Here is a 17113-nt window from a genome sequence, read left to right on the forward strand (position 1 = left end):
ACTTGTCTATTGTCGCCAAACGGTCACGGCGGAAGACCAGGGTTGGCCTGCTCGGCCAACAATATGCTGACCGTTTCGCGATTTCGCAGACTTGCTTTTTTATTTGTTTTTATTTTTATTTTCAACCTGTTATATTGCGTATATTTTTGATACTACCTCAAACTGTAATCAGACAAAGATTAAAGTGCTGTGAATTGATATCAAAACAATTTTTTAATTTAGAATTAACTACCAGAGCGTAATTAATTTTTGAAATATTTTCGAGCAGCAATGTAATGCGTACAATAATTTGATACGAGAGAGAAGCGTTCTGTGACAGCTGTCACGTCAACAAATGCGACGTTTTGAGTAAAAGCAAAGCAGCAGGGCTACTACGAAACTCGAAGTTCGTCTCATGCGATCCCTCTCGCTCTCGTATTAAACAGTATAAGAGTCAGAGGGACCGCACGACACGAACTTCGAGTTTCGAGTTTCGTAGTAGCCCAGCTGTATCACGTCGTGATAAATTGCGTGCTAAAAACACTTAATAAGTCAATTTTTTTTTACTAAAAGATAATATAACTATATACTTATATATTACTGGCACGTGAGGTATCCCATCTTAGGCCTCTAGGTTGGCAACGCGTCTGCAATACCCCTGGTGTTGCAGATATTTATGGGCGGTGGTGATCTCTTACCATCAGGAGACCCACTTGCTCGTTTGCCATCCAATCGAATAATAAAAAAAAAAAAAAATGTGATAATATAGGGCCTTCATTAACTACCCTTCATGTTTGAGGTAGTATTTCATGTGCTGTAAATTTTTGCGAATAGTGAATAAATGTTTCTTTCTTTCTTTCTTTAAATAGTAACACTTCTCTTCTTCACTGTATAGGTAGGTACGTCAACATGATGCAGGCATTACTTCAGTTATTATTCGCGGTAAGTCTAGACGTTGCAACAGCGACACCGATGATACACTTTGCATCCGCCAGATCAAGGGAATTAGTGATCGACGCGATACAACATTGTTTGTGATTGTCACTTTCGTTTAGGTACAGTCACCTGCATTAATATCTGCCGCAGCGGAGCATGCAAACATATCTCACACGTCCTACCGACCCTATAGGAATAATTAATAATAATAAATATCATGTGACACCTGACACCAATTGACCTACATAGTCCCAAACTAAGCAAAGCTTGTACTATGCTTGTATTTCAGCCAACGGCTATTATTTACTGAAAATTATTAAATTAATTCGTTTTTAGAATATATTAAAATAATTTAACAAAATGACATGTAATAATGATATTACCAATAAATGAGTATGGAGTATGAGTATGGATACCTACTAGGCAACGTATAAACATACTTATATAGATAAATACATACTTAAATACATATTAAACATCCAAGACCCGAGAACAAACATTTCCCCGAATCGAACCCGGGACCTCAAGCTTCGTAGTCAGGTTCTCTAACCACTTGGCCATCCGATATTTATGCACGCTTTGTTTGTCACATATTGGTACTGGTGACTGTACATTTGGAGGGAATAGACCACTATAGGTAATTACGGGTCGTAAAGCTAAATTTATTCATGTGAATCTGATGGAGCCAGAAGTAGATGCAAAGGAATTTGTCATTTAAGTATTTTGTTTATTCAACTTTTTTACTAGCACAATTTTATTTTACAAACGTCACATTTGCATACTTAAAGATTGATTATCGTTTTTTTTTACAATTTATTAAAAAGGAGTTACTTTGTGAAGGTGCATCAATAAACTGAAATAACTACTTTGCTCACCCGTAACCCTATGATAGCTACTTTTATGCAAGAAATGTGTGTTCATGCAGTTCCTCCACCTCCACACTGTAAAATCACACACAAATCACATAAATCCATCTATCACCACCACTACACTACACTGACGCGTTTCGAACTCAATCAGAGCTCATCTTCAGAGCAACACAACCTAATATTCTTTCATTTTAATTTGTCATTTTCATCGACAAGACTCTGGTACTTAAAAGTCAAAAACATACTCTTACTGAATTGCAACATGCGTATTTGCGAAAGACCATATTCACGAACTCCTATTGACCTTGTAACTCCGTAACTATAAGTGTAAGACAGCTATGTCTGTGCCACACAAGAATATTTTACCACCCATCCACACACCACTTTCACAATCAAATATCCATATTGTCTAACGCTTTGACAATCTTGATGGCATTGACCATCTCTTTCCACCCTCAGCTGTGTGACAGAAAGAAGTGGTGAGAACGATAGTGATTCCAAGTACATTAGACAGTAAGGCCGTAGAATCAATTATCATCAAATAACCCACACGAAATGGTAACTCGTTTCAAATTTCATGTTTTAAATTGTACCTGCTTATTTCATGTCGCATAAATATATATCTGTCTTTTACATGTAGTTCAGTTCATGTTATTATTGACTGACCTTTAAATATGGCACTAAAACAACGTCGTATCTCACCACATTACTCATCAAATTAACACTAGGAGATGCACCACTATACGTTTAATGCCATTGTCACAAAGAGCCATAAAGCACCGCTGATAACTACTCTCTTCACCCTGAATATTATGCTCGCGCGAACTGACAGCCCTCTCCCAAGCATGCGTGTACGCACGTCGTGAAATGTCCGTTCTTGACATTACCGTATGCAATAAATTAATATAAATCCAGCAGGGCTACTACGAAACTCGAAGTTCGTATCGTACCGTCCCTCTCGCTCTCGTATTAAATAGTATAAGTGTCAGAGGGATCGCACGACACGAGCTTCGAGTTTCGTAGTAGCCCAGCAGAGCTAGCCTCGCGACCATTACTAAGATAGGCGATACAATAAGCGATTTCTCTGTTCATTGCAGGATCGAGAGGCTTCCTGCGTGTCAATTAACTGGCAAATCACGCAATGTACTGGTACTTGTATCAGGAAATCGCATCGTCATCCCGCTAGACGTGCATTTTTTTTCGCTGTATGACCTTCCTGGAACTTAAGTCCTTTAAGCTAAATGAAGAATTGTCTTAACTTGAAAATACAAACTGAAATATAGATGGACAGAAAAACCAGAAAAATAAGACCAGCACTGGGAATCGAACCCAGGTCCTCGGCATTCCCTGCCGCGTGCTATACCGCTACACTACTGCTGTACAACAGTACAGACACGAATTTCCCCTATGCACCACATATCTCAGCTTGTTTGTTTCTTGTTTAGCCACTTAAGCAGTGACGCTAGCGACATCTATACCGTAGCCCTCATCGAGAAACTTTCGGCATTCCTTTGTCTTAACCACTGTTTATCGATCAATAAATGCCTTACTATCCTTTACTTACAATTAGTTAGTCCCATCTCGTATCCACATTTGGTAGCTAGCTACGAAATGGGAATTGTGCTTTGGAAACGGGTATTTTCCCATTTCGATGCCAGCCACCAAATTTGGATTCGAGATCGCACCAAAAGAATTCTCATTTCGTAGCCAGCTTCGACCCAGAAATAATATTGCATACAGAGAGATTATTCTCCTTCTTAAGAACTGTCATAAGAATAGTAAAATACCTAGATAAGTACTTGATCGACACATGACTATTTCATCATCAACATTGACAGCAACCTCCATCCCCCAAAAAAAGCCATAATGTCTTCCTGCGCCGCCCGCTCCATTGGACTTCTGTAAGATTTACCAGGTCATCAGTCCATCTTATTGAGGACCAGGAATATCTTATCTATAGCCACGCAACAGTAAAAACCAAATATTTAAATAAATACCTCATTACGGGTACAATACTTAACATTGTTTTTCCATTATCCCAGTTTTGATTGAAGATAGCCAAAATTGTAGCTGTTACTTAAAAATTAGAAAGCTGCCTAAATGTTAATAATAGATAAGTAGATAGGCCTAACGGTAGGCTTATTAAAGCTTGACAGCTTCTGATTGCACGAGCTTTTAAATAAGTTAAAAGCTTCAAAATCCTTGTGTAATTAAATTACCTACGAAAGTCTTAAGCCGAGTTTAGACTTGCAAGAAAAATCGTGCAAGTTGCATGTACATTGCGTCGCTCGATTGACCACTACAAACTTGTTGGCTTTACACGGCCTCGCAATGTAATGCAATTTGCACGATTTTTCTTGCAAGTCTAAACTCGGCTTTATAACAGTAATAAGAAGTTAACGTTTTGCTAACGTAGAGTGACATGTTACCAACTTTTCATTTTGACAAAATCGGCCAAGCTCAGTTTCTTCGATGCAATTGTTTGCAAAAGATATTTAAGTGTACCTATAATGACTTATTATAGCAAAAGGCAGTTTTATTTTATTCTTGGGTATACATTATAACAATATAACCTGTTGTTATACGCTGACAATGCGGTTATGTGTACCTAAGATTAGATTAGTTCCGCTTTTTACCAAAATCAACAATAACCGATAATGAGCTGCTATAATAATGTGTTAATAATATACGCTTTTACTTCAAGTCAACTAAGGTCAAAATTAATTTCTATTTCTAGTTACAGTGTCCATCCCACTCAAGCTTGCGGGCTGTCTAACGTTCACGGTTAATTAAATTGGGTACCTTAAGTTTTCTAGGATGGTCCATATTATATTTTTTATCAATAGTAGACTTATAATGTAGCTGACTCGTGTAGATGGATTTTTATCACTAACCTCTTTTTTTGCAAAAAAAAATGAAAGTTAAACCAAACGTTTCGTGAGATTAATAGGTTTTGCGCCTTCGTCTGTTTGTTTAAAAAATAGAGATCGGATTGACAACTGACAGCGGTCAATGCGGCGTCTTTTTTTTTAAATCAAACAGACCAAGGCACAAAATCTCACGAAACGTGTGGTTTGCCGAAATAAACTTTCAATTATTTTTTACAAAAAAACGTCAAGTGAAAAAAATATCTATCTACTGCATTAAGCAACATTATAAATCTACTATCGATAAAAAATATAATATGGACCATCCCAGAAAACTCAAGTTTTAAGGTACCTTAAGGTACCCAATTTTCCTCCTACACTTGAAACAATATAAAATACAAATGAATATTACTTAAGATCTCGTGAGACATAGATATTGATAAAATTAGTAAATTAAATGGTTCACTCACGACTATAAGCCAGGAATAGTCCGACTAGTTTCGATCGTTAAGGAAGATCTTTTTCATAGGGTGGAGGACCACCACGCACCACCAGGTCATAAACGCACAAACAAACAAAGACATAATTCTATGTATTCCTTAAATATTTTAAAAGTAAGTAATTAAAATTGCTAAAAGTAAAGTTAATTTAAACAAGTCCCCTGTAGCATGTTGCCAAAAAAAGTAGATACCTAAACATTTTACCTGCTAGAACAGACAGTGTCTATTATCACAGCAACAGGGAACTTAAATAGATAGGATACATATTCTTTAAATAGGTACCTTTCTCCAATATAAATAAATATTCCATAAATCAGTCCATAAATGCCAAAATGTTTAGCACGTCTTTCAATAAATTAGCCAAACTATCATACTGTTTTCACACATTAATTGGTGTAATTTATTGTAACGACGCCACGATTATACCATTATAGCCATTATCAAAAAGAATAATATTGTAATATATCTTAACAGGGCAAAACGAAAAAAACTGCCAAAGCCGCTGGTTCATACAAATCAAATGATATCTTGTGGGTTTGGATTTTTGTTCAGCGGTTGCTAATTTCTTTCTCTATTTCAAAAATATATATAAAAGACGTCAGACGTTTGCTTATTTTCTTGGTATCAGTTCAGCGCAACACCTACGGAAATCCAAGGAGGAAAATTTTAGCATTTTTGATCTTGATATTTTTCCGTCACTCAAAACTCGGCATTTGCGGGGCTACTGCGAAATTCAAAAATTGAAGTTCTTGTCGTTCCGTCCCTCTGTCACTTATACTATTAAATACGAGAGTGAGAGGGACGGTACTATATGAACTTCGATTTCGAATTTCGGAGTAGGCCCTCTGTAATCTCTCCGTATCAATTTATAAAGTTAATTCTTCAGACAGAAGGCTTTTAGCCAATTCTCCAGCTACCCATAAAGTAAAGATCCATCATTCCAATGAGAGATGGCAAAATAGGTTAAAGCTCGTTATTTGAACATCCCTAAGTTGCATTCCTTTGCGCAAACAAATATGATATACCTACGAACAAAGCTATTTTATACCATCAGCCAAATATGTGGTCTATCAATTTTTAAACAAGTTCCTATCAAACGAATAAGTAGGTATGTCGCTTAAGTCGAACTTTCAAGTCAGACACGTCTATTTAATTGGCATTATTGTTTTATGACATGTAAACGATTATCAACTTTAGGATGGGTGGTCACGGAATACAGAGGTTTTTCATCAAACATTTTGTGTTGCCGCCGGAATGCCGCAGGGTCCTCATAAGTGGATCTCGGATGCGCACGCGACGATCTTGTGACCTCTTGTAGATCCCAATTTAATAAGGACGCTGAAATAAGGCCACATGTCGTGTTTTGTGTAATCCTTATTCTAAATATCCTTCGGTTGAATAAACGTGAATGTATGAAAGCCTAATCACCGAGCTGTACTCGTATGTGGAAAAAATTACTTATGTTAAAATGTTTTTACGATATAAATATTTATTAATTTTGTCGCTTTGACGAAAAACTAGATATTAACGCATTCACTGCCACCTGACTTCCACAGGTGCCACCGATGCACATGTGCGTTCAAAATGTATGAATAATTATGACAGCGGCACTGGGCGAAGTTCCGAAAACGCATATATGCGTCGGTGACAGTGAATCCGTTAACTTCAACTGTTAGACCACCTTTACAAATTGTATATTATATTGTACTGTGCTTAGCTGCTTACAGATTTGATGAATCTTTTTGATTATTATTGTCATCTTCTTCAGTCGCGTATTCACTAGAGGCAGCCTCGGGTCGAGCGGCTGCCTCACTGGGCACGCTGAACCTGAGACGCGCTGCGACACGAGGCAAATTCGTCGCCGCGAGCCGAGCCATATTTCGTCGGTCTTTTTGCCGTGCTCAAAGGAGCATCAGACCGAGCTCTGCATTTGATGGAGACGGATTAATCTGGCTCGCACGTTGCGGATCAAGATGAGGCCTGTTGCCTCAGTTTGATCCGCAACGTGCCTCGAGCCTATGCCTCACAGCAGCCTCAAACTGAGGCTGTTTGCTTCAAGTCAGGCAGCTCGGCCTGAGGCTGCTCTGATCGATACGCGGCTTTCCACCCAATGCATGTAGGTATCTTCTAATGCACGCCATTCAATTCGGTCTTGTGCCGTTTGCATCTAGTTCTTCCCTTGATTACTGTTCTGCAAACAATCAATCCCTAATTGAAAAAAAGTGGGGATAAAATGTTTGGCGCAATAGTTTCAAAGGAGATGATCAATTTTAATTTATTTCTGCGCGGAAAAAGTCACGGGCAAAATCTAGTGTTCTAACTATAACATATTTTTTTTATAGGAAACTGTGCAAACAATCAATCCTTAAATGAAAAAACTAGGGATGAAATGTTGGCACAATAGTTTCAGACGTTTCCATTTTCATTTATTTCTGCGCGGAAAAAGTCACGGCCAAAATGTATTTAGTGTTAGGTACCTATAACATTTTTTTTCCATAGGAACGTATTACTTTTCATCTAATTACGCCTTTGAGCAATATGGCTCCGAGCAATTTCGTACAGGTCAGAGGTTGACTGCTATTTACAAGCTTTTTTTAATACAGTTTGGCAAAATGCCCGTCACGATACACCTGTTTGACAAGATGATTACATTACGTGTTTCACATGAATACTTAAGTCGAAAACAATATTATAAGTTCCTACACGCGATCGCCATTTTGCTAAATTGGTCTTTGAAATGAAATAATTTATTTACAGTGATTTTATAGCATGTTTAGTTTATTAAAGAATTTATGTTTTGAGTACATTCCAATAAGTAGTTGCCGGTCATCATCATCATCTTCATCATCTTCATCATCTTTAGCCGGAAGACGTCCACTTGCATCGTCCGGTTGCCCGCAACTCTCACGATATCGTCAGTCCAATTATTTAGTGGGAGGCCTGCCAAGACCTTTGTCTTTCGGTTCGAAGTTGAAGGTGAATCGATTTAAATTTTCATAATATTTTCTGTTTGTTACATTTACCACCATTTACTTAAATCTTTAGTTAACTTTAAAATACTTAATATTATTCCAAGGATTGGAATATAAAAAGCTACATATTTTGTTTGTGTGTGATGTTTTCTAAGACATTTTAAATGGTTAGAAATGAATAAAGGTAATTTGCGTTAGAAGTATAGGTAGGTATCTAAATCTGTACCCTAATTTACAACAAGTGGTAGTCTTTTGTTTAATAGTATGCATTGAAAAGAGACTTCCGCTTGTAAATAGTAACTTGTAGCGTCGTGAAATAGGCCTCTCATGGTCCGACTTAGGTGGGTACTAGATTTTTCTCCAAAACATGCCGTTTAAAACAAAACTATGAAAATTTGTCCCCATGCATAATGGCAACATCTACTACGAATTAAATGTAGGTTAGGCACTTATTCTATTGTTAAAAAATACGTATACAGGGTGTAACATTCATATAGGTCAGTATGGGAAAGTCTGAAACTATAAGACATACGAAGATCTGTTCTTAGGAACCATGTCTTCGATTTTAATATCAAGAAAAAGTGCATTCATACATTAAAAAAAAACTTGTTTTCAGCTCGGGATTCGAAGCCTGACGTTTTGGGAAATAAAACTTACATTATTAAAGAATATGAAACGTAACGAGGTCGTGTTTCATAGTAACATTTATTGCTTATGACCTACACTAATACCGATATCCAAATAGAAATAATGTACTAGGTTTAATTTTTCAAAACTACCCGGTTCGATTCCCGAACTGAGTATGTACAAGTTTTTTTTAAATGTATGAATGCAGTTTGTCTTGTTACTAAAATCGATGACATGGTTCCTAAGAAAGGATCTTCGTATGGCTTATAGTTTGACTTTCCCATACTGACCGATATGAATGTTACACCTTGTATACATTTGGCATCGGTAAACCTAGCTATTTTAGTTGGTAGAGAGCTGCATTATTATGTTTTATGACACGTATTGCAAAAAATATGAACTTTGCGTGCGAATTCAGAAGCTCATGTCGACACCTCCTACGTATACTGGTACAAGTGCATAATCATAAATTTACAGGAGAGCTGTTCAAAGGTTCAAAAACCTGTAACTTTCTCATTTGATGATATAACTTTTCAAAATTTTGCATTGGTTCCAAAGAAAATATTTGCTTTCTACCTGTATTCATGGAATTTTGAAATTTCTTATAGTTTTTGAGAAAATTGCAGATACACTACTATACGCGTATTTTACATCTTGTAGTTGTGCGGTATACTGAGCTAATTACCACTTGCTCCAGTATACGGCGTAATGCGTAGATTACTTATCTAACGATATTTTTATATTGTATATGAATTTTTAGATGAAATAATTATATGGCTTGCAATGAACAATAAAACAGATGTTCTTTTACCTTCATCTATTGATTTATAAACGTTTTTATCACTTGCCTCATTATACGCTAACATTAGCATGCCACTTGTACCAATATACCGCTAGTAATGTTTTAAACGTGCTATACAAAATACAGAAATATACATTTATAAAAAACCTCACTTGAAATATAAATGGTTTTATTAAGAAAAGTAATTGTATTAAGTGCTTTAAATTAATGGAAGCACATTCAATGGATTCGTATTCCTGTTCAAATGTGTACTCATATTTTATTGTGAAAGGTTCCTCATGTGATACATATATCGCATCGCACCCATTTGTATCCACATAACGGTTTAGCTTTTTGTGCCTCTTCAGGGTTCCGTACCCAAAGGGTATAAACGGAAACCCTACTACTTTATACTACTTCGCTGTCCGTCCGTCTGTCACCAGGCTGTATCTCATCAACCATGATAGTTAGACAGTTGAAATTTTCACAGATTATGTATAACTGTAGTCGATATAATATATATATAACAAAAAATAGATCCGAATAAATATTTAAGGGGGCCCCCATACAACAAATGTTTTTTTTTTGCCATTTTTTTGCTAATCCTAATGAAGTTGTATAGATGGTACAGAACCCTTCGTGCGCGAGTCTGATTGGCACTTTGCTTAAGACAAGCTTTGACATGAAATATTGAGTCAAAGTCAAAATATCTTTATTCAATTTAGATTGTAACAAGCACTTATGAATGTCAAAAAATTTACCACCCGTTCGTAAAAACCTCTGTAGAGAAGAGTCTGGCAATAAACCTAGGTATATTTTGTAAACAGATTTACAATCATATTTTAGTGATATCTATACATCACAAGTATTTAACACAACTACATATTTAAAACAGTTCTCAATTCGCTATTTGGAGTAAGCACTCGCCAATGCGGATCGGAATTATTTCCAAATTTCCTTATCCATGATATAATCATTAATTTTAATAATACGCCTTATATATTAATGTCTTCTTGACAATAGATTTCTGAGTCTTGGGAAACTTCTATAACTTCATACGGTTTACCCGTTTTCGCCATATATGTACATAGCCAGGTACCATTTCTTAGGTGTGTATAAAAAAATGTGTATAGGGTGTTATTAAAACCCTGTACTATACTTTAAACCACATTAGGGCTACTAATTACTAATATGATCCAAGTAGAAAAATACTGTGATTCGAAAAAAAAAAGTTTTGTATGGAAGTGGAGTCGCAAGAAGACTTTCTAATTTCGATGTTTTCCCACTTATATCGTATTAGTAATCAGTAGCCCTAATATGCGTTACAGTATAGTACAGGATTTTTTTTATCAACCTGTAGGTATATTGAAATTTACTGTTCTCATTTTAATTAAAGCATGCATGCCTTCGCCTTCTTTTTGGGGATGCTCAACTACCAAAATGCAATGTAATACTGCAATGTTATATTTCTAGCACGCGTACATGTAGGTATAGCCGAGGAAATTGAATCACGTACTGGTACTGGGGTGGAACCGTTGTACTACCAATGTTATGTTGACATCCCATACATTTGCCAAAGAAATCATAGCGAAATAGATCACGAAAAGGTTTCACATTCGATTTAGTTTCCATGACTGTCTATGAGAAATACGGCTATTGTGGTCTTGCCAAACCAAAACATGTTTTTTTTTATATATACTATCAAATTATGTGCTCGTAGAACAGTTTAAACGGTCCGCACGCAGCGACGGCTAGCGCGTACACTGAGGCAACTGCCAGTTACACTCGACTTCCCCGGCCCCGCGACAATATCGGTGCCGCGTATAGTGGTGCATGTCGGTTGCCTCAGTATACGTTGTATCGATTAGCAAAACGGTGTTAGATGCATTCATATACGTCACTTTATTTCCAAAACTAATAGGAATATCCGTCCAAATTTTTTGTGGTAGGTAAATAAGGAAATATTAATCACAAAATTGCAAAAAACTAAAAATCAGAAATTTGTCACTTGTACCAGTATACGTAGGAGGTATCGATGTAATACCAACTTAGTTTCAAAATGAAATGAATAATTGAAAGACAAATACGTTCTCACGGTTATGCTATTTATTAAGTAGGTTTATAAAACTTATAATAATAGTACTAGTAGCCAAAGAACTCATTTCACAGATATAACTGACCTATACGCGAATCACTAGAAGTTGTATAAGACTCCGAAATAAAAGAAACTGGCTCTTATATTTAGCAAGATGCGTTTCAATATTGTTTGTAGTTGATGCCAGATGATTGATTTCGATGGTTTTTTTAGGGTTCCTTCATGTCTAAAGTATAAATAACTAACTACTAAATTGCATTTTACCTCTTTTTCCCAGATCCCAAAACTTCTTGGTCTCAAAATACCAAGTGAAGTTCCCAATCCGCACTGGGCCCGTGTGGGAACTACAGCCCTAGCCCCCTAATTCTGAAAGGAGGCCTGTGCCTAGCAGTGGGACGTTTATAGGTCGGGTTGATGATTGTGCGAATCTTGCGTTCTGCGAATCTGGCGCTCTGCGAATCTCGTACTATGCGAATCTGGCATTCTGCGAATCTGGTATACTGCGAATCTGAAAATCTGGCATTATGCGAATCTGGCGTTCCGCGAATCTGGCGTTTTTCGAATCTGGTACAAAGCGTCAAAACCCTTCATTTACACTCAGCAAAACGGAACCCTCCCGTCATCAATCTCTCGTATGCACAATTTTTCCGCAGCCGTTACCGTCAATCATAGAAGCAACGTGTAATTGTACGAAGCGCACACGCAAATGATACTTTAATGTGAGATCTTACGGCGGTCCGTCCACGTGTCATAGGTCTCGAATATGTAGCGTGATGTAATCCGCATGATATGCTTCCAAATGTTCTGTAACTCGACTAATTGCCGATTGATGAAAGTTTTACGTTGTTAAATAATAGGATACGTATATATAAGTATAATAATACGTATGAACACACATATTAGACAGATATTTACATGGTCACCTTAGCAAAGAAAGAATAACATCGATGCATAACATCGACTTTTTAACCCCCGAGGCAAAAAGAGGGGTGTTATAAGTTTGACCGCTATGTGTGTCTCTGTGTCTCTCTCTCTCTTTCTCTCTCTCTCTCTCTGTGTGTGTGTGTGTGCGGGTGGAACGCTTTGAATGCGGTTTTTTAATTTGAAATCAGGTTTTCCAGCGATGGTTCTTAGATATGTTTCATCAAAATCGGTTTAGCCGTTATTGAGATATTGAACTTTGAAATAACAAAGTCGGGGGTTTTAAACTTTTCGTTGGTTGGACCTATACCATATACGATCATAGTAAGAGCTTGTTCACATTCTGGCGTTTTTGCCGGGTTTCTCGGCGGAGCGGGAGCGCGTGTGCACGCCGCGTAACAACCCCACTGCCGCCAAAAACGATAGTGTGAACCAGCTCTAAAGTGTGTAGGTATGACCTGAAGCCTGGTAAAGTTTAAAAAAATAAAGTGGATTCTTGAAATAGTCTGTATCCACTGAGCATTTATTTTCTTGTGCGGAAACCGCGGTTGGCAAATCTAGTGTAGGTAATGGGAGAGACCTATATCCACTGGTGGGCTGACACTGGCTGATGATTGTGATAAATCCTTGATACATATGAAACTTTTGAACTGATCATGAAGTACATTTTCAAAGAACGTATTTTCTTTTCAAAACACATCGCAAAAAATAACCGGTAGAGGGAGAGGCAGCACAATGAAAAATTACCTAGATTTTTAACCGACTTCAAAAAAGGATGAGGTTCTATGTTCCAATGTTTGTATTTTTTTTTAATGTATGTTCACCGGTCAATCTTCTGAGGTGATCCCATTGTCAACAAAGCAAGATCTGATGATGGAATCCTAAGGAAATCGAGGGCAAACCTCAAATTTTATAGACACACCTATGGCGATATTGTCATTTTTAGCATTAAGATAAGCATTTACATTCAGAAAGTATCATTTGGTAAACTGGACCTGAAGAAGAAGACTGCGCGTAGATAACCAATGGAACTCGTCAAAGCTAAGTAATGCTCGCTCGTCTATAAGCGATCATGATTAATATACCTAGATAAGCGTCTAAGAAGAAGCTTTAAGTTAATGATTCTTTTGAACTGATCTGATGCTGAAGCCGGAAGGCAGCCAACGGAACTCTGATATAAAACAACGTAACTAAGCCGTGTTTGGGCTTAATGGAATCGTTATGAGATGTACTTTGTCTACGAATCGCTAAAAAGTGAGAAATAAAGAATTTTTATTAACAAAAAAGTAAAACCGACTCCAAAAAAATAAAAAACGAGCAAAAAATGGAACCGACTACCAAACCCTTGAAAATATTTTTCTAGGTACCTACTAGTTCGAAGTCGGTAACTCAGCACGACCCAGCAGGAGAGGTTGAAACCCATAGTATATAGGTGAGGTAAACGACTATTGTTCCACTCCTGCTGGCTCGTGCTGAGTCACCGACTTCGAGCTAGTAGATACCTAGAAAAATATTTTCAAGGGTTTTGTAGTCGGTTCTATTTTTTGTTATTTTTACTAAATAGCATTCAATGCTTATTATATATATACTGTGAATTATGGAACAATGAGTCACGCGTTAATATCCATATCGCGGGTGGCCTCATAGGTCATGCTAAAATACTAGGAGGTAAGGTAGCTACAACGGGTGACGTGTTTTGGCGTCTGTTACTCATGCTGAAACGCCTTTTATAAGATTATAATTAATTTTCTTACGTCATCTACTTAAACAGCTACTTGGTAGAAAGATCTGTCTAAATGTAGTTAATGGTGTGTAGTATGTCTTTATAACGGCCCGAGGGTTGCCGACGGTGCTGGCTGAAAATCAGCGCTGGGGTGTTTTTAACGCTTCAGCATTATGCTGAGTCAGTGTCCGATTCACAACCGCAATGACACATACCTTTGTGTTTTTTTTTGTACCTAATAATATTGTTGTCTTGTGTTGTGAATAAATGTTTTTTCTTTCTTTCTTTCTTTCTTTCTTTCTAAATTTTATTCTTTCGATGTAAGCGAAGCAACACAAAATGACACACAATTTGCTGCTACCAATAATGAAATAAGCAATGTTTCCTGAAACTTCTGGACCGATTCTAAAATGACTTTTACGGGTTAGAATAGAAGCCAAGTCTATCTCTGATTACTCGTAACATTGGCTACTTTAACCCTTAAAATTCATAGTTTTTGTGGTGCGCAGATGAAGTTATGTAGGTAAAATACGTAAATTAGTTTCTTCGCAGAGGTAGAGTCACACTGTAGTTCTATATAGTCGTCAGTTCCACTAAGTACTTTACTTTTAGGGAGCATTGGTTAGGGGAGAGATACAAGGGGACTGACTTCGTAACTACTCAGTTCCCACCCGATTGTCAATTTTTTTTATATGACGTCAGTGATGATATAAATATGAATATATGGCAAAACTTATGTACACACTAACTGACGTGTATATATTGTATCCGAACAAAATATAACTCGCTTCTCTCACTGACTGTCCGAGTTTCCTAACGAAGTTTCTATACATTATGCCACCGGCGGACAATTTCATCCTGTGATAAATTTTATATTATAGTCATACAATTCTCGATCAATTCTACCAAATAAAATATCTCATTACATATTTTTAAAACTCTACCTCATTTATAAAATACAATAACTCGAATAAAAACTTGTCTAAAGATATAACTCATCAATAAAAAGTCCCCACCCCAATAGACTTATGAATACCTAATTAATTAAAACCACATAACTCACACGACGACAAAAAGGTGTGACATTCACCACAATCATACAAAGTAGCGCCGGAACAAATGAAGTGTTCCGTAGGAAAAAACGTAAGCATTCGACACTCTTGCGACGTGCCTTAAGAATTTGTATTATTAAAAAACCGGTCAAGTGCGAGTCGGACTCGCGCACCGAGGGTTCCGTACAAACCTGTAGGTAGTAACTTTAAAATTATTAGAAATATTTTTATTATATGTGTGATATAACTAAAAATTTACGGTTTTTGCAATTTTTCCTTTATCTGTGCTATAAGACGCTGCTTCGTACTATATTTCAAGATTCTGAGTTCACGGGAAGTACCCTGTAGGTTTTGATTCCCTTGCGAGTTTCGAAAAATTGCGGCGGGTTAAAAGGCGGGTTAAAGGGAGGCGGGAGGGGGAAGGGAGAAAGTGGTAGTGGGTGGAGTGGCAGGTGGTAGAACCTTGTGCAAGGTCCGCCCGGATTGCTACCACCATCTTGCTTGCTAATCCTGCCGTGAAGCAGCAGTGCTTGCACTGTTGTTTTTCGGCGTCCAGACTCTCCAGAGTTCGACAGCCGGTGAAATGACTGGCACGTGAGGTATCCCATCTTAGGCCTCTAGATTGGTAACGCGTCTGCAATACCCCTGGTGTTGCAAATGTTTATGGGCGGTGGTGGTCTCTTACCATCAGGAGACCCACTTGCTCGTTTGCTATCCAGTCGAATAAAAAAAAGATACGACATCTTAATTATAATCATCGAATTATCATCTCATTCAATGAGGAAGCACTGCTCTGTCAGTATTTTAAACACCACGCCATGTTGCTCTTATTTATTTAGATAAGTAGTTTAGTAAACAGCTTACTTTAGTGACTTATAGCACTGGTTACCACCAACAAGTACCGGGACAGATCCGCAACATTGCGTGTCTCAAAATATTATTAAACCTTAATTACGGCTTTGATTACACTCAGAAATTGGATATTTCGTATCAGCTGTAGAGGTCAAATCTATGTGTAATTTGATGTAACGTGTCGTGCGATGCGGACGAACCTGACCTTCAGTACTGCGGAACCTCATCAAACCACTGTTGTTGACTGTGTGGAATTGGAAATAAGACTTTTGGGGTTCTGTACCTCAAGAGGGAAAAGGAACCCTTATAAGTTCACTTTGTGATTACTAGTTCCCGATTCGCCGAATTTTTGTTTCGTCGGAATTTTTCAGTCAAGGAAAAATATGGAAATGTTGTGGCTAAAGCATATTATTGAGGACTAAGGTGGTAATTTTCCTGGAAAAATATGCATTTCCTTAAAAATATGAATCTAACCGATTTCTAGGCAATTGAAGTCATGTCCTATTGTGTAAAAAAAAAAGAATCCGACGAAACAAGAATCCGGCGAATCGGGCACTATAATCATCAAGCTGATATTAATATGACAATCTTCCATCGCAACACCCTGCCCAATAGTAGCGACTTTGGTGATATTTGTAAATATAAAGAGAGAAAGAAAGAAAGAAAATACATTTATATACACATATTACATACCTATTATTATATTATATTATTTTTATATTTACATTTAAATATAGATTTTTAAGATTAGAGTAAGTTATTTTTAGTTCTATTTTCCTTTTTTATTTGTTAATTATTGTATATAATATATTGTGTGTTAATACAATTTTTTATTTTTTTATTGTATGTCAATAAAAAAATCACTCGTAGTAAAACATAATCTAAACAACTTAGATAAATTGATAAACCCCCGACATTGTCACTCCAAAGTCATCTCAA

Source organism: Choristoneura fumiferana, chromosome 20, assembly GCF_025370935.1.
Source record: "Choristoneura fumiferana chromosome 20, NRCan_CFum_1, whole genome shotgun sequence".
Taxonomy (NCBI): Eukaryota; Metazoa; Arthropoda; class Insecta; order Lepidoptera; family Tortricidae; genus Choristoneura; species Choristoneura fumiferana.